The sequence below is a fragment of the Chiloscyllium punctatum genome, chromosome 49 (assembly GCF_047496795.1).
Source record: "Chiloscyllium punctatum isolate Juve2018m chromosome 49, sChiPun1.3, whole genome shotgun sequence".
Taxonomy (NCBI): domain Eukaryota; kingdom Metazoa; phylum Chordata; class Chondrichthyes; order Orectolobiformes; family Hemiscylliidae; genus Chiloscyllium; species Chiloscyllium punctatum.
In genome coordinates, this window is record NC_092787.1 from 18,606,672 (window position 1) to 18,628,542 (window position 21,871).

Genomic DNA, 21,871 nt, shown 5'->3' on the forward strand with positions numbered 1-21,871 from the left:
TCAGAGCAAAGATGTATCACAGTGGGAAGAGAACTCCAGGAAGGAATTAAACCAAAATTAATCAAAGTTTATGGACCTCATGAAATTGAGAAAACAACAATACAAAAGTTAGTGGTAAACCATAAGATTAGAAAAGATGACCAATTTAAAAAAAAGTCAACTATAGGGCAAACTGTAAAGTTATGTAAAAACAGACAGAAACAGCTTCCTAAAATATATAAAAATGTCAAGAGAAGCCAAAATGAACAAAGGCCTCCTTAGAGAGAGAGAGAAAGAAAGAAAGAGAGACTGGGGAAATAATAATAGGGAACCAGGAAGTGCTAAGGGTTGAACAAATACTTTGCATCAGTCTTCAGGGTGGAAGACATCAACAGCATTCCAAAAATGCTAAATAATCAAGAGGTCCAAGGTAATGGAGGGAGCGAATAAACAAAATAACTGATCAGTAGAGATAAAACACGAGGGTAACTAATGGATAAGAGGCAAATAATCAATCTGATTAGGTGGGCAAATTATAGTTGGAATGTGAGGAAACTTGTGACTGCATGGAATTCATGCCACAGAAAATTATTTAAATCTCTCCATCATCACTTTTAACCTGCATAAATTTATTTGTTAAGGAAACTACATATTTCCAGACTACTGCCCCATATATACAGGCACTGAATGCCTCAATTTATATTTAATAAAGCTGATAAGATTAAGTTGGGCACATGTAATGCATATCTTAAATATCCAATTTCCTTTTATTTCCAGGATGGGAACATGGAAAAGGAGTAAGCCAATTTTTCTATAAATATTAAATGCTTCAGCAATTCAGTTAACATTTGAGGAAATAATATTCATCCATCTTGACAACATTGAGAATTTGAACAATCCACACACTAGCCATAATTCAATATTATTGCTAGCTGAACTGAAAATAGTTAAAACCAATACTAACACATTACTGAATATAAAATGTTTTTGATTGTCGAGGCCACTGTCAAAATTGCTGAAAATGACAACAAAAGTCATAACATACAGGGTAGTAAAATGTGGCATATAGGAAAAAAAATCAAGCTAAAGTAATGAAGCAATTTCTTTCTAAACAAATACTATTCTTAGGCAACAAACAATGTATATTACAACAATGAGAAAAAAAATGACATTTCCAACTGGATTAGGTTTTCAAATCCTGTGGAGCTCACTGAACAATAAAAAATATCGCAGTGAAAAAGTCTAAATTTCTCTGAAGTTACTCAACTATGGTGTACAGTCTTGCCTCTCTAATTCATGTGCGCAGCAGCATTGACTTATTTTTTCTATTCATGTTCCCATAATGGAAACAAAAGGGTAACGCTTTCAAAATAAGTTCCTCACAAGTTAGCAATGATCAATATAGGAGTTATGATCAATACCAAAACAGAGATCACTGAATACTTTATGTTTATGCTCAGCAAATTACATTTAAAAGATTGACACCAATGTTCCTTTGCTTTCATAAAATAGGTTTCACTGCAGTAGTGGAAAACAAATAAATAAAATTTATTAATTGTTCAATGAAGGGGGAGTGACAATTCTACTTAATACTACTTAAAATTCTACAAAAATCCAAATTATTTTCCTTACAAACTCCACATTATTCTTCCATCTTTTAAAGAATGTTCTCTCGTGCAAAGCAGTCAACAGTTTATATGAGCATAGTTAGCATAATTTAGGAAATAGCAGTATTACTGTCCTAAAACAATTCAACATTCATTTCGAGTCTGCAAGAATGTCAATTTTTCCACATGAAATGTAAGCTAATTTTTTCAGATCCAAAAACAGCATAAATCAGCAGACTAACAGGAACAATTTGCTATTGATTTCATGATTTGTTCTTCAAACTCATTCAAAGTTTTCTTACCTTTGGTGAGAAACAGTGCAGCACATTTAAGGAAAAAAGTCATCATTCTAACTATTTGATGATTTGCCTTTCCTTAAAAATGAAAATCGAGGATGCATAGGCAGCATGATGGCACAATGGCTACTGCTGCTGCCACACAGTGCCAAGGACCCAGGTTTGACTCCAGCCTTGGATGCTGCCTGTTCGAAGTTTGCATGTTCTCCCTGTGTCTGCGTGGGTTTCTGCCAGATGCTCTGGTTTCCTCCCACAGTCCAAAAATGTGCAGGTTAGGTTGATTGGCCATGCTGTCTGAGATTATACGATTGGGTTTGTTGAGGATGACACATTCTTGTAAATCAAACAATAGCTTTTACTTGCATAAGGGCTGGTTTTCCTACTGGCAGTAAGGTATTGATATCCTAACTGTCAGTCTGAGGAAAGTAAAAAGTTATAAATACACACAGCTTTTACACATACCTGGAGCGATGCAAATCGTTCCCATTTGACAGTTGGATCAGGCATTGGGCGTATACTCTCAAAATAGTAACAAGATTTACAGAGAACTGAACAAATAAATTTACAAATATAGTAACACCACATTGAGAAACAGAACAAAAACAAGTGATCAGGTAAGCTAGAACAATGGTCACTGCTGCCTTGCCTAATGAGATTACAATTTCAACCCATTAGCCCTTCGTTAACAGATATACTCACACAATGCTCAGCAAGCAACTTGCCCAGTGGTGTCCAGGGATGTGCTGGTTAGGTGGGTTCGCCCTGGTAAAAATCTCATTTGGGGATGGGGTGGGTGTTCAAAGTTTGGGAGAAGATTTGTAGCTCGGGTGCTCGTTGTTGTGGTTCTGTTTGCCGAGCTGGGAATTTGTCTTGCAAACGTTTCGTCCCCTGTCTAGGTGACATCCTCAGTGCTTGGGAGCCTCCTGTGAAGCGCTTCTGTACTGTTTCCTCCGGCATTTATAGTGGCCTGTCTCTGCCACTTCCGGTTGTCAGTTCGAGCTGTCCGCTGTAGTGGCCGGTATATTGGGTCCAGGTCGATGTATTTGTTGATAGAGTCTGTGGATGAGTGCCATGCCTCTAGGAATTCCCTGGCTGTTCTCTGTTTGGCTTGCCCTATAATGGTAGTGTTGTCCCAGTCGAATTCATGTTGCTTGTCGTCTGTGTGTGTGGCTACTAAGGATAGCTGATCATGTCATTTCGTGGCTAGTTGGTGTTCGTGTATATGGATCATTAATGGTCTTCCTGTTTGTCCGATGTAGTGTTTTGTGCAGTCCTTGCATGGGATTTTGTACACTACATTAGTTTTGCTCATGTTGGGTATCAGGTCCTTTGTTCTGGTGAATTGTTGTCGGAGCGTGGCTGTTGGTTTGCGTACTGTTATGAGTCCTAGTGGTCGCAGTAGTCTGGCTGTCAGTTCAGAAATGCTCTTGATGTATGGTAGTGTGGCTAGTCCTTTGGGTTGCGGCATGTCCTCGTTCCGTTGTCTCTCCCTTAGGCATCTGTTGATGAAATTGCGAGGGTATCAGCTTTTGGCGAATACTTTGTATAGGTGTTCCTTTTCCTCTTTTTGTAGTTTTGGTGTGCTGCAGTGTGTTGTGGCCCTTTTGAATAGTGTCCTGATGCAACTTCGTTTGTGTGTGTTGGGGTAGTTGCTTTCATAGTTTAGGACTTGGTCTGTGTGTGGGGCTTTCCTGTAAACCTTTGTGGTGAATTCTCCGTTCGGCATTCTCTGTACCATCAGGTCTAGGAATGGGAGTTGGTTGTCCTTTTCTTCCTCTCTAGTGAATCGGATTCCTGTGAGGGTGGCGTTGATGATCTGGTGTGTGTTCTCTATTTCTGTGTTTTTAATTATTACAAAGGTGTCATCCACGTATCTGCACTGTAGAAATTCTATGATTGGCATAGATCTGTTTGAATCAAACTATATTTATGCTTGAAATAAACTGTTCACAAATTCTGGTGCAGGACTAGCAATTCGAAGTTCGCACATTTATAATTTCACCATATTAAGTTGCAAACCTGAAATCAAGAAATCTGGAAATTTGTGCACCTGCTCTGGGAAATAACTAATTATGAAAGCTCAATGATTGCTGTGAAGGTCCCATTAGCTTATTGAAGAGAAGCCAGCCACATCAATTCATTCTGATCTAAACATCACTCAAAGCCATGGAATCTCAATGCCCCCTGAAGTGGCCTGGAAAGTTAGAGTTAGATATAATAAAAGACTTAAAAGAAGCAAGTTAAATAGGACCCAAACATCCAATCAAGCTAAGATTAAAGAAATCTCTTTCCAAATAACTCTGCGACATCCTAAAGCTTTATCTCCAAGGTGGGAGAACTGCCTTTCAGAATTGTCAAATCAAAATCTAATTTAGTCTTATCCAACACTCAGATTCCTCTCACTCCAGAATATGCCGTTCCCTACCAGGAGACGGCAGGATGCAGTGATATATTTGACTAGGTGCGGCAATAATTAATACAGACTTTAAATTCTATGACATTTCATGGCTTCAAGTTAAACAAGGTGCGGGACAGTGGCTCAGTGGTTAGCACTGCTGCCTCACAGCACCAGAGACCTCGGTTCGATTCACACCTCGGTGATTGTCCGTGTGGAGATTGCACATTCTCCCCTTGTCTGCGTGGATTTCCTCCGGGTGCTCCGGTTTCCTCCCACAATCCAAAGATGTGCAGGTCAGGCGAATTGGCCATGCTAAATTGCCCATAGTATTAGGTGCATTAGTCGGGGTAAATATAGGGTAAGGGAATGGGCCTGGGTGGGTTACACTTCACAGGGTTGGTGTGAACTTGTTGGGCTGAAGGGCCTGTTTCCATACTGTAGGGAATCTAATCAAATCTAAGGTCAAGGAAACCTGGTCAAGTGATCACTGTTGCTAATCACACAGATGAACCTGAGACAAGAAAAGCATAGAAAGTCCCCTTGATAATGCCCACGAAGGAGGGTAGATCAATATTAATCAAGCTGACAAGAGTCCTGAATGCTATTCCTGGATGGTTATGTTTGTATCAATGGCAAGGAAACCAGCATGAGGACCTCTTGACCCCACATTTGTCGACAAGCAAGGGGAGAGCGTACCATAACATTCCTGATTTGTTTTGTACTTGGTGGACAAGCATTGGGCACAAAGAAGGCATGGGATTTACCGAAGAATTCCTAGCCTCCAAAACAAGACCTGCTCTTATTGGGCTACTTCAGTTTAACTTCTAAGTTTCTTCAGTTGTTAACTAATATATGGAGAAGATTCCATGAACACAATGGAGTCCTGAAGCAAACTGAGAGGGAGAGACAAAGTTTAAGCGCTTTAAGTTAGCTATAACTACCTGGTGAATGATCTGATTTCTCCTGCTTCCAGAATCCTATCAACAAGAAATGCTAGTGTCCAATTAATTTGAATAATTCTACACAGCATAAATAAAGTAAGGAGTCACATGGGATTACTGGTAAAGAGAAGGTAAGAACCCTTGGGATAATTTGGTAATTGAATGCAAAATTAACTTCGTGGAGGAGGGACAAACTGTGGATTGTTTGTAACTGGAAGCCTGTGAATTCTTAGGTGCATCATTGGTTTTGACACCGGGTCACGGGGTTTTATCAATAAGTTCACAAATGACACCACAATTGGTAATGTGGTAAATAAAAAGAGGAAAGCTTTGGAAGATAAAGTCAGGTCAGCCAGTTAGGCAGAAGAAGAAAATATGGTGATGCATTTGAGAATGACTAATAAGGCAACAGAGTACATAATGACACTGGATGGCAGGGAGGATCAGCAAGGTATTTTATGGGATTTAGGAAGGCATATAGGACACTTGCCTTTATTAGTTAAGGCATTGAATACAAAAGCTGGGAGGTAAGAGTGGAGTTGTAAAGATTATTGGTTAGACCACAAGTGGAATTGTGCGTGCAATCTGGTCACGACACTATAGGAAGGATTTGACTATAATAGATAGATTCACTCGGATGTCGCTTGAGGTGTAGCATTTCAGCTACAATGAGGGGCTACTAAAACTAGGGTTGATTTCCTTGGAGAGAAGGCTGAGGTCAACAAAATTATGAGGGACATATGTCGAGCTGATAAGAATAAAATTTCCCAAGTTGAGGAGTCAATTATCAATGGACGTCGATTTAAGGAAATGTTCTTTTCCAACAAGAGTGTAATGGGTATCTGAGTCTCACTGCTTGAAAGGATAGTAGAGGCATTACAATATCGAAGGATTATTTAGACAAACACTTGAAGTCCCACAGTTTATAAGGAGTTAGGGTAGGTATTGAGAAATGAGATGAGAACAGATAGGTGGTTGATGATGGGCACACACACAATGAGCCAAATATGCTATAATATTCTATGGCTAATTTGTCAGTAAATGGCTAAGTGCATTGGACATAGCAAAAATTAAGGAAGGTGAATATATTCTGGCCAGACTGAACACATCCACTACAGTTAGATACTGCGTCTACGATTGTCACTTCAGCAACTCACCAAGGTTATGCACCCCTGCCCTTTGTGACCAGTACCATCAATATCACTACCAAAAACAAGGACAGTAATGTCACAGGAGCTTAATCACCCCTGAATAGCACACCATACTGATCATACAGCAGTGGTGCCATATTATAGAAAAGATGCAAATATAGTGAAAAGAATGCAGAAAGATTCTAGGAATTAGAAACTTTAGTTATGAGGATAAATTGAAGAAGTTGGGACTGTCCTCCTTGAAAGGGAAATTAAATAGAGACATTCAAAACCATGAAGAAGCTGGATAGAGTAGATAGGGAGAAGCTGTTCCTGTTTGTAAAAGAAAAATGAACAACAGCACTTGATTTAAGGTGTTGGGTAAAAAAAAAGCAAGAGTGACATGAGGGCACTGGTCAACCATCTGGGTAGAAACAGTGTGCAGTGCTGTGGGGTAAAGGCAGGAGATTGGCAACAGGTAGCAGAATCAGTGCGTGCATGATGGGCTGAATGGTCTCTTTCAGCGCCTTAAGAGTTACAGTCATAGAAATCAAAAGGCAGAAAAAGGCCCTTCAGCCCATTGCGTCCATGCCAGTCAAAACAACCAAAAGGGTAATTAGGGAGAAAATAGGGCCCCTTAAAGATCAGCAAAGCTGCCTAGGTGTGGAAATGCAGGAGATGGGGAGATATCAAACGAGTGTTTACTGTGGAGAAAAATACAGAAGATAGAAAACATGGGGAGATAAATAGCGACATCTTGAAGAATGTCCATATTCCACAGGAGGTCATACTAGATATCTTAAAACACAAAAAGGTGATAAATCCCTAGAACCTGATCAGGTGTTCCCAAAAACTCTATGGGAAGCTAAGGAATTGATTGCTGAGCCCCTTGCTGAGATATTTGGTAACTGATAGCCACACTGGAGGTGCTGGAAGACTGGAGGTTGGTTAATGTGGGGTCACTATTTAAGAAAGGTGGTAAGGAAAAGCCAGGGAACCAGATCAGTGAGCCTGACATCGGTGGTGAGCGAGTTGTTAGAGGGAATCCTGAGGGACAGGATTTACATGTATTTGGAAAGGCAAGGACTGATTAGGGATAGTAAACATGACTTTATGCGTGGGAAATCGTGTCTCACTAACTTCATTGGTTATTTGAAGTGACAAAGAGGATTAATGAGGGCAGAATGGTGGATGTGAGCTATATGGACTTCAGTAAGGCAATCAACAAGGTTTCTCATGATAGACTGGTTAGCAAGGTTAGATAACGTGCAATAGAGGAAGAACTAGGTACTTGGATATAGAACAGGCTTGAATGTAGAAGACATAAGGTGATGGTGGAGGGTTGCTTTTCAGACAGGAGGCCTGTGACCAGCAATGTGCCACAAGGATCGGTGCTGAGACCACTGCTTTTCGTCATTTGTATAAATAATTTGGATGTGATCATAGGAGGTATGATTAGTAAGCTTACAGATGACACCAAAATTGGCGGTGTAGTGGACAGTAAAGAAGGTTACCTCTGAGTACAACTGGACCTTGATCAGGTGGGCCAATGGCTGAGGAGTGGCAGATGGAGTTTAATTTAGATAATTGTGAAGTGTTGCATCTTGGAAAAGCAAATCTGGGCAGGACTTATACACTTAATGATAAGGTTTTGGAGTGTTGCTGAACAAAAAAATTCATAGTTCCTTGAAAATGGAGTTGCAGGTAAGTGGGATAGTGAAGGCAGCATTTGATATGTTTGCACTTATTGATCAGTGCATTGAGACTTTGGGACTGGCTTGTTAGACACAGATGTCTACAGTACAAGGGTTGGGAAGTCATGTTGCAGCTGTACAGAGCATTGGTTAGGCCACTATTGGAATACTGCAATTTTGGTCTCCCTGCTGTAGGAAGGAAGTTGTGAAACTTGAAAGGATTCAGAAAAGATTTACAAGGATGTTGGCAAGGTTGGAGGGTTTGAGCTAAGGAGAGGCTGAAGAGATTGGGTTATTTTCACTACAGCTTCAGAGGCTGAGATGTGACCTTACACAGAGGTTTATGAAATAATGAGGGGGGTGGATAGGGTAAATAGACAAAGTCTTTTTCTCGGGATGGGGATGTCCAAAACTAGAAGGCATAGGTTTAGGTGAGACGGGAAAGATTTAAAAAGGATATGAAGTGCAACTGTTTTACACAGAGCGGTGCGTGTATAGAATGGGCTGCCAGAGGAAATGGAGGCTGGTACAAATACAACATTTAAAAGGCACCTGTATATGAATAGGAAGGATTTAGAGGGATATTGGCCAAGCACTGGCAAATGGGACTAAGTTTACTTAGGATATCTGGGCAGCATGGACAAGTGGGAGAAGGGTCTGTTTCCACGCTGTATATTTCTATGACTCCACATAGATTGAAAGAATATTTGCTAGAGGTTTCCAAAATCATAAAGAGATTTAGACATTGTAGACAGGACAAGGAAATTTGATAATTATCTAAGCAGGAAAAAATTGCAGAGTTACGCAAAAAGGACTCGTGAGTAAGACTCATTGAATTGCTCTTGCAAGGCAGCCTGTAAGTATACAGAAGGACTGAATGGCATCCTTTTTTGCTGCCACTATTCTGTGTTATTATCCAATGATTCAGTTGTGCATTAGTGCTTCTAACTAAGAGTTTAAAATTATAATACAGAAAACTCAGTAAGATAGTATTAACTCCATTTTTAGAAATGGTACATAGCCAAATTTAGCCAGCTCATTACAAAAAAATGGATTGCATCATACAAATTATATGATGCATTCATATGACTGAACTCTAAGCAAACTGCTATCCAAGTAGAACAGAACCATCTTCAAATATGGTAGAAGAATCAGTGTATATTTTGGGTACCAGCCAGGCAGATGAAGATTGTTTACAGCATTTGGTTTCTGGCAAACATGAAAACTGTCCAGTTTAGGAGACAAATGTGTGCCTGGATACATATGTATGGAATAATATTTCACATTTGAGCAAGGAATGAATGAAGAGAAAAGCTGCTCACCAGTTGTTTTAAGTACGGTCAAATTTGTTTAATTCATTTACGGGATATGGACGACACTGAGGGTCAGCATTTATTGCCCATCCTTAGTTACCTTCTTAAACCTCTGCAATACATTTGGTGTACTACTCCCAGAATGCAATTATGGATGGAGTTCCCTGATTTTGACCCAGTGATATTGAAGGAATGGCAGTTTCCAAGTCAGAACAGTGAGTGGCTTGGAAAGAAAGCTGCAGGTGGTGGTGTTCCATGAGTATTTTCTGCCCTTGACCTTCCGGGTGGTAATGGTCATGAGTTTGGAAGGTGCAGTTTAAGGAGCCCAGATTAATTTCTGCAATGCAAATTATAGCTAGCACACACTTCATTCATGGTATGTGTGTATGTAGTACCTGTCCTTGAAGATGTGGGGCTCTTGAGATCCAGTGGTAATGCTCCTAGCACTGGGCCAAGATACCTGGGTTCGTCCCACTTGTTCCAGAGGTATTATAATAATGTCTCAGGACAGTGATTAGAAATTCTGTCCTGGATTGTGTCAAACCTTTTGAGTATTGTTGGAGCTACTCTAATCTAGGAAAATGGGGAATATTCCATTACACTGCTGATTGTGCCTTGAAAATGGTGGAAAGGCTTTAGGAATCAGGTGGTGAATTCCTCTGAAGGATTCCTGGCCTCTGAGCTGCTCTCAAAGCCACTATATCGGTACAGTTAATCCAGTTCAGTTTCTGGTCATTCGTAAAACCGCAGAATTTTGAGAGTGAGTATTTGTTCATAGTTATGCCATTGAAAGTTAAGAACTGGTAGTTTGTTTCTTTTTTGCAGGAGATCATATGGCCATAAAACCAGATTAAGTCTGGTTTGAAAATGCTCTGCCCTTCAACAAGATCATGGCTGATCTGATAATCCTCAAATCCACTTTCCTGCCTTTTCATCAGATCCTTTTTTTAATGTTTCCATTTATTATGGTACCTTACTTTCCTTTAATGACTTTAGGAGAAGTTGTCTTCTCCCATCCCCAGTCCCACAAAGTGGCTTACAATGGCCTGGAACGGTGATAGAAGCCTGGCGGGGCCGTCTCCCAATGTGGTGGCCTTGGCCTGTAGAGGGGTTCCTGTCCTGGCACAGAAGTCTTGTCTCATTGTGGAGGTCTTTTTCGGCAGCTTCTGGGTATTCTTCAGCAGCCTGGCATGAAGATTCAGTCCCAGCGTGGAGATCTTGTCCTTGCTTTGGAGGGATCTTCCGGGTCTTCCCACAGTCCAGCCTGGAGGTGTAGGCATGGCATGGAGACCTTGTCTCAGTGTGGTGTGGCTATCTTGGTCTGACCCTGCATGGTGGTTCTGGTCCAGTTTTCCAGCATACCCCAAACCTAGGAGCTATTAATTGAACAGTAATGAACTTTTACTTTTTCTTTCTTTTTACTTAGAACTTCTATCATTAATTTAGGCACCTTATTATGGTGACATAAAACTTACTAATTTTTTTGAAAAAATACACATGATAATAAATTGCTGTTCTATTGTATTCTGATTCAAGGCTGTATTGGAAGAAATTTTAATAACCCAGTCTCAACAGCCCTCTGTGGCAAAGAATTCCACAGATGCCCACAAGGGGAAAACAAACCTCTCTGCATCTCCCGGTCAACTCCCCCAAGCATCTTCATTTCAATACGGATGCCCCCTTCTGTATTCTAAGTAGTACTGGCCCAACCTACTGAATCTCTCCTCGTAAGGCAATCAATCCATACCAGGTGTCAGCCTAATGAATTTTCTCTGGACTGCCTCCAGTGCAGAGTATGTTTCCTTAGATAAAGAGGCCCCAAAACCCAGCTGTGTTCAAACCACTGCCTTGTATGGAATAAGCAAATCTGCTCTAGTTTATACTTCAATCCCATTGAAATAAAAGGTCAACGTTCCATTTGCCTTCCCTCTTACCTGCTGAACCTGGATATTAGCTTTTTCTGATTTATGGACAAGGACTCCCAAATCCCTTTGTGCTGTAGCTTTCTGCAGTCTTTCTCAATTTAAGGAATATTCAGTTCCTCTATTCTTCCTGCCAAAATGCAAAACTTCATGCTTTTCCACATTATGTTTCAGCTGCCAAATTTGTGCCCATATTCCTTGTGTATTCCTCACTAATTGCCTTCCCTCTTATTCTTGTGTCATTTGTAAATTTGGCTATAAGACCTTCATTTCCTCATCCAAGTCAATAATATATATCTCAAATAATTATGGTCATTGTCTGGCGCAAGTTACTTGCCACTTAGCTGTCCAAACATGGATACTGACAAAAAGATGCAGATGCTGGAATCCAAAGTAGATAGGCAGGAAACTGGAAGAACACAGCAAGCCGGGTGGCATCAGGAGGTGGAGAAATTGACATTTTGGGTGTAACCCTTCTTCAGGGCTGGAGAAACATCGCCTTAGCAAGCCCAGCAGCATCAGGAGGTGGTTATGTTCTTCCAGCCTCCTGCTTGTCAAACATGGATACTATCTACATCTTGATTCATTTGGACATAACTGCTTTAACATGAGCAGTCGCTAAGAGTATTGAATCTCATGAAGTCCACTTCTGACCTTATAATGGAAGGAAGATCGTTGATGAAATTGTAGATGTATTTATAAATGGTGTGCAAATTGTCCAAATAGTTTCCTAAATACTTTGAGGAATACATGCAGTTACACTAGGTTTATAATTGATCTGTATCAAATTGAAACAGCCTGATGCGCTCTCTGTACTAATTAATATGTACTACTCTGGTAAGTTTGGACCTCATAATCTATGCCCTAGGCTTCTGCAAGAGACAGCTGCAGCCATAATGGATGGTGCTGGGATCAATGTTGCTGCCTCAGCTATTTCTATTTTCATGATGTGAATTAAGAGGCGGAAAACATTGTGTCTAGGTTTGCCAATGATAAAAAGGAAGATGCAAAGATAAGCTGTGGGATGGACACAATGAGGATACGAAGAGACAATGGGTAGGTACAGAGTGGTCAATTAGATAGCTAATGAAGCACATTGTAGGGAAGTACAAAGCTCAGGGTGAAGTCAGGAAGATCAATACAGGACTGATTGATCGCCTTGTTTTTTTTTTGGGGGGGGGGGGAAGGAGGGAAGTGGGTGGGGAGAGAGGTGGTCTGTGTCAGTCCATTAGTAATTATTGCTAAACTATTAATCCAGAAACTCAGCTAACATTCTGGGGACCAAGGTTTGAATTCTGTGATGGTAGATGGTGGAATTTGAATTCAATTTTAAAAACCTGGAATTAAGAATCTACTAACAACCATGAAACCATCATCAATCTTCGGAAAAACCCATCTGGTTCATCAACGGTCTTGAGGGAAGGAAATCTCCCATTCTCATGTGATCTGGTCTACATGTGACTCCAGACATGCTCTCAACTTCCCTTAGAATTGGATAGGGATAAAATTTGCTTCAGTCACAAGAGTAGAAAAGCTGAATGTTTCAAAAAGATGGGAAACTTGTAAATGTGACATTCAAAGAAATGTTGATTGCTTATACAAGGAACTAGATTAGGAAGGCAAAATATTATAATGGTCTTAATTATAAAAGAATTGGAGTATAGCCATAAAGAGATCTTGTTAATATTGTGTAGGGTTTTAGTGGGTACACACCTGGAGTACTGAGGGGAGTCTTGGTCTCTACAGTTACAAAAGGGTATACTTGTATTGAAGGCAGGACAGTGAAGAATCATTAATTTGATCCCTGGGATGCAAGGATTGCCCTATGATGAGTGGCAAAATAAACTGGGCCTACACTCTGGAGTTTCGAAGAATGAAAGGCAATCTCAAGAACAAGAGGTAAGATATACAAGATTCTGAAAGAGCTTGATTGGGTAGACACAGACTTGGAGAGAGAAGCTGGAGATTGTCTGGAGAGGCAATTGAAAACAAAGGGAAGTAGTCTTTGGATAAGAGAAATGAAAAGAAATTATTTCGCTGAAAGGCTTATGAAGCAATGGAATCTCTTTCCATTAGGGTTGTGGTTGCTCCATTATTGAATAAATTTTAGACTGGGATAGATAAATCTTTGGTGTGTCAGGGAATCAAGGAATATAAAGAGCAGGCAAAAATGGGGAACTGAAGCCCAAGATCATCCATAACATTAAATGGCAAAGCAGATTCAACGGGCAATAATCTACTTTTGCTCCTACTTGAGCATTTTTACCTAGATACAATGTAATTGCATCTTATGTTACCATGGAGATAGGCAAGCTTCCATATTCCTAAAAACTCTCAACAAAAAAAAAAGTCTTCTACAATTAAAGGAGAAGGAAAGTAGCTACTGGCAGCAATGCACTGTGGTTCACCAGGCAGTAATGTAGGTGAGATCTCATGTTTTGGGGGCAAATTTGCACATAGCCCCAGCTTATTGTGTGTAAGAGGAGCATGGATGCTCAAATCTACTGTATTTGTCCTTGGTTTGTGCATTTGATAAGCGAGTGATTGAAATTTTCTACCACCATGACTTTTCCTTCACAATTTGATTTTATTTGATTATGCACCTGTGGATCCATTTCCCTCTGTTGGCTGGCCTGTAATACAGGGCTAGTGTCACTCAGTATTTGTGTTTTTAAAAGCGAGACAAGTCTGCCCCTTTTGTTTGGTAAGTACAGCTAAACTCAGAGCACATAGAATGGTGGAAGCTACTCACAGGCAAAAGTGTTAACGACAGATTCAATTTATGCTGTACACTAAAAGATTGCTGATAACTAAAGGCTGAGATTAAGATGATGGTCCAGTGTATTTTTGCAACGATCTACTAAAAGCAGAGGTGGTGTACAATGATGGAAAGTGTACATTGTACTTCATTTTAAAATACTTCAATTACAACCAGGGTATATGGATTGTTAAATTTATTCTTTTTGGGTGGAAAAACTAAAGTAAACATTATATGCACTGGGTTTAGCCACCATTGTGAACATTAAGAGTTTGACAGATGACGGTCAATTCAAATTCAGAATACAGAAGTTAAGTTCAACAAATCTGAGGCAGTTCTTTGAAGTCACTACAGAAGTAGTTAAACAAGATTAAGTAATAATCTAGCTGTAATTCAAGGCGGCTTTGGATAAAGTGCCACAAAAGAGTGCTCAGAGGGCCAGAACAAGAGGGTCAAATTGTGCAAAAAGGCAAATAAATGCTGATTGTTGATGTGTGATTACTTGTGGGGTGTTCCACGGTTCGACACTGGTTGCACTCCTGATTACTAATAATCAGGAGCAGGACATAGATAGTAAATTCACAGATGATGCGGAGTTTATGCAGATGATATTGTAGAATTAGGATCTTTAAAAATGGAAATAGATTGTAAAAAATAAATCTTAGACAAGCAAAAATTTTTCAATTTTGATAAACATGTGGTTCAACTTATGTAATTGCAAATCCTAGATTCAATCTTTGGACAACAACAGGGAAAAATCTGGAAATGGTCAAGCTCTCTTCAAGCTGAGCATCTGGTCAGTGCAGCTAAAGTGAACTAAATCCTGGAACTCGTTTTCAGGGCAGCTTTGATTAAAGCTTAGGTCACAATATTAAAGTTAAGTAAGGCTAGCTTAACTTCTTACTTACAGTTTTACACATATGTTTGATCATTTTTCCTCCAGATAAAGTACAGAAGATGATCCTGAATATTGTATTCTGGAGACAGGCTTCATGCCCTGTGTTTGTAAGTGCTGGAGAGGCACTCATTACAAGGACCTGCTTTCAGGATTTCAGTGCTTTGACAGATTTTTCTAAAACTACAAAATAAAGACATAAGGTAAGAATGAACAAACTCAATAAGAGCTCATGCATGCACAAAAGCATTTGTATGTTAAGAGACATTTAAAAATAGATATTTCCTGATCAGCAATGATGCTCTGTGCTTTCTTAGTTTTCCATATTGTGATAGTGGGTGAAAGCAGTCTAGAAAATTGATGTAAATCCAAGGATAAGGCAAGTAACATTAAAAAAAAGCTAAAGGAGGCCATTTAGCCAACTGAGCCTGCTCTGCCATTCAACATGATCACGGTTGATCCTCTAGCTCAATGCCATACTCCCATTCTCTCTCCATACCCCTTGACATTAAGAAAAATATTTATAGAGGCTGAAATATATTCAGTGACTTAACTTCAATCTTCTCAATCCAACATGGCCTAACCCATATCCTCAATCGGTGACCCCTTGTCCTAGATCAGGGAAACATGATTTCTGTATCTAGACTGTCTAACCCTGCCAGAATTCTACATGTTTCAATAAATGTCCTTCTCATTCTTTGAAAATCCAGTGAATACAGGGTCCAGTTAATTCAATTGCTTCTCATACAACAAAACTACTATGCAAAATCAGTCTGCTAAACCTTCACTGTAACTACTGCATTTCCTTTGGTAAGGAAACCAAAACAATGAATATGTTTCTACTCATTTCAGTAGAAAAATGAAATAAATGACTCAACTCAAACATTAACAGAATTTGGACTGAACCAGGATTTTCCAAATTTAAATATCCATTAATTTTAGTCTAACTCCTATTTAAGCCAAAAAAACTAAAAGAACTGTGAATGCTGTAAATCAGAAACAAAAACAGAAATAGCTGGAAAAGCTCAACAGTTCTGGCAGTATCTGCAAAGAGAAATCAGAGTTAACATTTCAGGTCCAGTGAACCTTCCTCAGAACTAATGGTGGTTCAGAAAATGTCAGTTTTAAAAATTGAAATGTTAATTCCTAGTTAAGCCAATTGGTATACCTCAAACATTAATATTTTGACTACTTGGTTTTCATTTCCTTTTCTGATGATTCAGAACCAACACATCAAATATCAAACACTAATTATTTCACTTCTGTATTCCCATACTATAAATCTACACTTCTGCTTCATTGCGTTTTTTTCACAACCCAGTTCACAGAAAAAGTTCACTGACATTTTCAGAAAATATACCGGATTTCTTTCTCCAAGTTACATCTAATATGTAGTGCTACAGAGACAATTCTCTCACATCAGTGGATTCCCTGCTAGAGAAAACACTCATGCTGCACTTTCACTAATGAGCACTCATTAATCTAAAACACTAGCTCATGTATTAGCAAAACACATCTGTATATCATAACCTACAAGGCAGAGTTTCAGAAAATACCAATCCAATTTAATGACAAATTTGATTGGAAATCAAAATCCTGAATTTAATAGAAATTAACTCAAATACATTATCTTTCAAAATTGCTCCTCTTTTTAGAAAAGTATTATTTTTATTATAATCCTTCATTGTAAAATTTGGTAATTCTAGAATATAGTTTGTGTGAGAGCCTGCAATCTTCTTGTGACAAGACAATTTCTCTCCGTGAAGATATTTCACTGTGGGAACACAATAGATACTAGGAAACAGTGACTGCCATTCCTCCACTATATTCCAAGAATGCTCAAACTAATTCAAAGCCTGAGGTGAGAAATATAATGTAGAATATTCCTATTTATATTGTGTCAGATTAAAGAGATCTGATCCATCCTCAGAATTATGGAAATACTGGACTATTGTTTTCTTGAATGCAGAACTGTTCAATTTGACAGCTGCTCTGGCAAGGATATATATTATTCAATGATTATCAAGTTATGCTTTATAGCAGAGTGCTGAAATTTGAATTTTCTGAAGATGAATGAAACAAAACTGGATTTCATTTGCAAAAATACTGAACTTAGTAAGAAACAGGAACATCTAATTAGATCTTCTGTAGCCACAAACTTGAGGGCACATTTCCGAAGTACATTCTTTAAAACCATCATTTTAATAGCTGTGTCTGTGTTGGCATTTAAAGGCAACTACAAAAAAACATATTTGTTGCTGAGGTTTACCAGACATGTCATCTAAGTATATACAAAAACACAACTTCAATTACTGATGCATTTTGTCTGCAAGTTGCAATGACTGTTTTATTTCAGTTGCATTACTTATTGGCACAAACAAAACCACACTGATCACACTCGAACTCCCATGTATTTCATCCCAATTTGCTCCAATGCAAGATCATAATAGAAATGGAGTGAGAACAAAAAACTCTTCTTTTGTATTCTTCACTTTAGTCAAATACTAATTTTGTGAAAACATTCCTGAATAACCCATCAACTGTGCAATGATGTGAGAAGCTACGACATGGTGCTTCAAATAACATGGTTCACTGCATGTAACCAAACGTATACTGTGATACTCCATAATGCATCATTTCCAAGCACTAAAATGCAACCCATTATACAGTTAAGGATTTAATATTCCATTGAGACATCCTTGAATAAAAGGACAGAAACAGTGGGAACTATTAAAAACAAATAACAGAAATATTTTATCCAAGTTAATGCAGATGCTGATCAACATCTGCTTTTACACAAACTTTTACATAGGACATCAGCACAGCAGTATTCTGCTTACCCTGACCAACTTGGTATGGAATGTAGAATCTGATTTTCCCTGATCCATTTGAGAGAATATATTTCTTCAATGATAAAGATCTATTTGACAAACAGCCCATCAATATAAACAGTAAATAGGGAAGTGATCCACTGTCCCCAGAATGAGAGGAAATTAATTTGCATTTTTGCCACTTTTAATGAAAGTGAAAGCAAAGTAAAGCACAGAATCAAAAAAAAGTTCAAATCACCTTAAACCTTAAAGTTTCAGCTGTGATTTTAAAAATATTCAACACTAAAGTAAGATGATGCATCTTCAAATTCAATAATAATATCATTTGACTCTACACGTGCAAAAGCTTTGCAACTTAGCCATTATGTGCTTAAGACATGCTTCAAAATATTCTGCACACGGGAAAACCTTTTTTTAAAATGACAAATTTGCTTGGAGTTCTAAGAATTTGAATAAATTTCCAACATTCCATGTGCAGTTTGGTACTCTTTCTTCCCTTTAGACTTCCCAGGTTGAATACCCAGTTTACACTAAATTAGTTAATTGCAGACAGGTCAACAAGTGTAGCACTTCAATAAGCTTTTGCTTCCCTTTTTCAAGGGAGCCATGATTCATGATTCTGATTGCTACCCAGTGAAACCTAAACTAAAATTGCAATAATTATGTTCACAGTGCACATGAAATCACCATTTGCATTCATTTACACCAACTAGCAAATACTCACAGCATTACTCACATTAATTAGAGAATATGCTGTTATACAGACAGGAAAATTATACCATGTAGATCACAAACTATTGTTCTGAAATGTAAGAATCTGTTCAATTATGTGCAAAACCTAAAATTTTATTAAATAAATACTAGTTGATTGAGATATTCATTATTCATTTCAATATTCATTCACAGGATGGAGGTGTCACTAGCTAGGCCAATATTTATTACTTCTGTCAAATTCATCACACTGTTTCAGTCACCTTGAAACCTGTGCCTACACTCATCACTATTAGGAGCCAAGTTGATATCATCTGCAAATTTTGTAATCCCAAGAGAGATCCCTGAGGAATACCACTGCAAACATCACCTATTCTGAAAAGCAGCCATCCATCAAAACCCTGCGCTTTCTGTAGCTAAGTAATTTGTTTGTTTGAAACAATCTGAAATTTTTTACAGTTTATTATATGAAAGACATTACATGCATAAACAATGGAGGTTAATAGTAAAACTCCTCTGTGAAAATGAATTGTAACTTTTTAGTGTGCTGCGAGTTCATGTGAATCTTAAACATTGACCAGGTTACAATTTGTAACCATAAATTCTTGTGGCACAATGTTAGTGCCCCTAACTCTACGCCAGAAAGTCCAGATTCAGGACGGCCTTCCCCAAATACGTCATATCACGTCTGAACAAGTTGATTAAAAATATCTCAAGGTTAAATCCCAAATTCATATTCAGACAAACGGGTACAAGATTGTTTGTTTCAAATTCATGGAGTTGTGTAAAAAGCTCACTCCATCCTGAAATCATTTAGATTCCTATATTAAGTGAATATACATTTGTTATGTTAATTCATGGTTCCCAGCTGCATTTCTAAATTCAGTAAACCAGCCAGTATGTCTTATTCACAAAAAGGATCAGAAGAATCTCTCTATATTACAGGATGTTTAGTTGTATATCACATTGGGCATGGTGAAAAGACAGGCCTCCATGAACTGCTTGAGCTGATAGTGGATTGAACTCATCCCATTGGCGTCATTCTGTATGGCACTCTACCCAACTGTGCTAATTCACCCAAATTAAGGTGAATATATACAAGTCATCAGCTACTGGAGATGCCATTAATCCAATGACATAGAACACTTTGGTTAATGCCAGCCTGCAGTACAGTTGTGAAGAAAAAAATAAGGCGGAGTCAGAAGTAATCAAAATAATTGTAAAAAATGACAATATTTACACAAACAGATATGATGCGGAGGTGTCAGGGTTGGCTGAGGTGGATAAAGTTAAAGATCACACAACACCAGGTTATATATAGTCCAGCAGATCTATTTGAAAGCACAAGCTAAAGGAGCACTACTCTTTTGTCAGGTAGCCAGTGGGGCAGGACCATAAGACATAGAATTTATAGCAAAAGATCAAAGTATCATACAACTGATGCAATGAATTGAACAAACCTAGATTGCTGTTAAGTCTTAAATCACTAAGAATGGGTTGCAGGTTTCCATTCATTAAGATGCAAATCCCAAAACTTCTTTCAAGTCACATTACTGAGATAACTTAAGGTTTTATTTTTAAAAAGTAACACCTCAGATATAGTCTGTGCTGAGCTACCACTTTTTTTAATGTATGAAACCTTAAGTTATCTCGGGAATGTGACTTGAAAGAAGTTCTGGGATTTACATATTAATGAACTGAAACCTGCAACCCATTCAAAAGGATGAAAGACTTAACAGCAATGTAGGTTTGTTCAATACATCGCATCAGTTGTATGCGAGTGATCTTTTAATATAAATTCTGTGTCCAATGATCCTGCCCCACTAGCTACCTGATGAAGGAGTAGCGAAGTGAAAGCTTGTACTTCCAAATAAACCTGTTGGACAATAACCTGGTGTTAATATTAGATTAGATTACATTACATTACAACGTGGAAACAGGCCCTTTGGCCCAACAAGTCCACACCGACCCGCCGAAGCGCAACCCACCCATGCCCCTACATTTACCCCTTACCAAACACTATGGGCAATTTAGCATGGCCAATTCACCTGGCCTGCACATCATTGGACTGTGGGAGGAAACCGGAGCACCCGGAGGAAACCCACGCAGACACGGGGAGAACGTGCAAACTCCACACAGTCAGTTGCCTGAGGCGGGAATTGAACCCGGGTCTCGGGCGCTGTGAGGCAGCAGTGCTAACCACTGTGCCACCGTGCTGCCCAAGATTTTTAACCACATAAATATAGAGAGCCAATTTAAAAACGTCATCTCAGGTTTTAACTGATGACCTGATGATTTACGTCTATATACTTTATTTAGCTGCTTTTTGATAACAATCATGATAATAAACACCTCCACAATAATACAATACCAGTACTACAAAACATAGAACATAGAAAGTTACAGTACAGTACAGGCCCTTCGACTCTCAATGTTGCTCCGACCTGTGAAGTTAATCTGATGCCCACCTAACCTACACCATTCCATTATTATCCATATGTATGTCCAATGCCCATTTAAATGCCCTTAACGTCAGCGAGTCTACTACTATTGCAGGCAGGCCATTCCACACCCTTACTACTCTGAGTAAAGAAAGTACGTCTGATATCTGTCCTAAATTTATTACCCCCCGATTTCAAGCTATATCCCCTCATGTTAGCCTCTACCATCCGAGGAGAAAGGCTCTCATGTCTTGATTAAGTCACCTTCAACCTTCTTCTCTGCAACAAAAACAGCCTAAATTCCCTCAGCTTTTCCTTGTAAGACCTTCTTTCCATATCAGGCAACATGCTAGTAAATCTCCTCTGAACCCTTTCCAAAGCTTCCACATCCTTCCCATGATGCAGTGATCAGAACTGTATGCAATACTCCCTGTGTGGCCTTACCAGTGTCTTGTACAGCTGAAGCATGACCGTGTGGCTCTGAAACTCAACCAATAAACACCAACACACCATATGTCTTCTTAACAAATTTATCAACCTGGGTGGCAACTTTCAGGGATTTATATACCTGGACACACAGAGAGATCTCTGTTCATCTACACTGCCAAGAATTTCACCACGAGCCCAGTAATCTGCTTTCCTGCTACTTCTTCCAAAGTGAACCATCTCACACTTTCCCACATTAAACTCCATTTGCCACTTCTCAGCCCAGCTCTGCATCTTATCTATGTCCCTCTGTAACCCACAATGTCCTCCAGCACTATCCACAACTCTGCCTTCCTTTGTGTCATTTGCAAATTTACTAACCCAACCTTCTATGCCCATATCCAGATCATTTGTAAAAATGACAAACAGCAGTGGCCCCAAAACAGATCCTTGCAGCACACCACTGGTAACTGAGCTCCAGGATAAACATTTCCCATCAACCACCACCCTCTGTCTTTTTTCAGCTTGC

At 39.0% G+C, this 21,871-nt stretch overlaps 2 protein-coding genes across 16 annotated transcripts in view; one reads left to right on the forward strand and one right to left on the reverse strand.

Moving 5' to 3' along the window:
• Positions 1-21,871, reverse strand: part of fnbp1b (formin binding protein 1b) — a 228,252-nt gene that overhangs the window by 185,894 nt on the left and 20,487 nt on the right. The window lies entirely within an intron of this gene.
• Positions 1-21,871, forward strand: part of gpr107 (G protein-coupled receptor 107) — a 217,966-nt gene that overhangs the window by 16,315 nt on the left and 179,780 nt on the right. Inside the window, exons 2-3 of one of the 2 annotated variants that reach the window (XM_072565712.1) lie at positions 14,982-15,136; positions 18,671-18,895. The gene's annotated coding sequence lies outside the window, so the exon portion shown is untranslated. The remainder of the gene's footprint in view (positions 1-14,981; positions 15,137-18,670; positions 18,896-21,871) is intronic. The other variant, XM_072565711.1, reaches the window with a different exon arrangement.